This window comes from Triticum dicoccoides, chromosome 1A (assembly GCF_002162155.2).
Source record: "Triticum dicoccoides isolate Atlit2015 ecotype Zavitan chromosome 1A, WEW_v2.0, whole genome shotgun sequence".
In the NCBI taxonomy this organism is placed as follows: domain Eukaryota; kingdom Viridiplantae; phylum Streptophyta; class Magnoliopsida; order Poales; family Poaceae; genus Triticum; species Triticum dicoccoides.
This window is the reverse complement of record NC_041380.1, coordinates 22309937-22311282: the sequence shown is the minus strand read 5'-3', so window position 1 is coordinate 22311282 and position 1346 is coordinate 22309937.

Genomic DNA, 1346 nt, shown 5'->3' with positions numbered 1-1346 from the left:
AGCATGTGCGAGAAACTAGAGAGGGTTACGGCAAAAACTGGATGTGCTTCGTGTACAAAACGGACAATCTCTTTCGAAGTATGAGGGTTTCATACGGAAACTCATCTGTTACAAAGGGATTTCATTTTCTTGAACTTATTTGAACTCCATAGTTATTCTGTGTTCAAAATGCACCATTCAAAGCCACATCATCAATTTACAACTCTTTCTGACTACATTTGTTATTTTTCATGCATTTACTGATTATTTCTAGCTATAAGACTATGAAATTGAAAAGCATTTAAAATGAACTCTGAAAAGGTTCCAAGTTGACATGGTATCATCATTTCATCCACATAGCATGTGCGAGAACGTAGAGAGGGTTACGGCAAAAACTAGATGCACTTCGTGTACAAAATGGACAATCTCTTTCGAAGTATCAGGGTTTCATACGGAAACTCGTTTGTTACAAAGGGATTTCATTTTTTTGAACTTATTTGAACTCCATAGTTTTTCTGTGTTCAAAATGAACCATTGAAAGCCACATCATCAATTTACAACCCTTTCTAACTACATTAGTTATTTTTCATGCATTTAATGATTATTTTGAGCTATGAGACCATGAAATTGAAATGCATTTGAAATGAACTCTGAAAGGTTCCAAGTTGGCATGGTATCATCATTTCAGCCACATAGCATGTGCGAGAAAGTAAGAGGGTTACGGCAAAAACTGGATGCACTTCGTGTACAAAACAGACAATCTCTTTCGAAGTATCAAGGTTTCATACGGAAACTCGTCATTTACAAAGGGATTTCATTTTTTTGAACTTATTTGAACTCCATCGTTATTCTGTGTTCAAAATGCACCATTCAAAGCCACATCATCAATTTACAACCCTTTCTGACTTCATTTGTTATTTTTCATGCATTTACTGATTATTTTGAGCTATAAGACAATGAAATTGAAAAGCATTTAAAATGAACTCTGAAAAGGTTCCAAGTTTGCATGGTATCATAATTTCACCCACATAGCATGTGCGAGAACGTAGAGAGGGTTACGGCAAAAACTGGATGCACTTCGTGAACAAAACGGACAATCTCTTTCGAAGTATCAGGGGTTCATACGGAAACTCGTCTGTTACAAAGGGATTTCATTTTTTTGAACTGCTTTGAACTCCATTGTTTTTCTGTGTTCAAAATGCACCATTCAAAGCCACATCATCAATTTACAACCCTTTCTGACTACATTTGTTATTTTTCATGAATTTACTGATTATTTTGAGCTATTAGACCATGAAATTGAAAAGTATTTAAAATGAACTCTGAAAAGGTTTGAAGTTTGCATGGTATCATAATTTCACCCACAT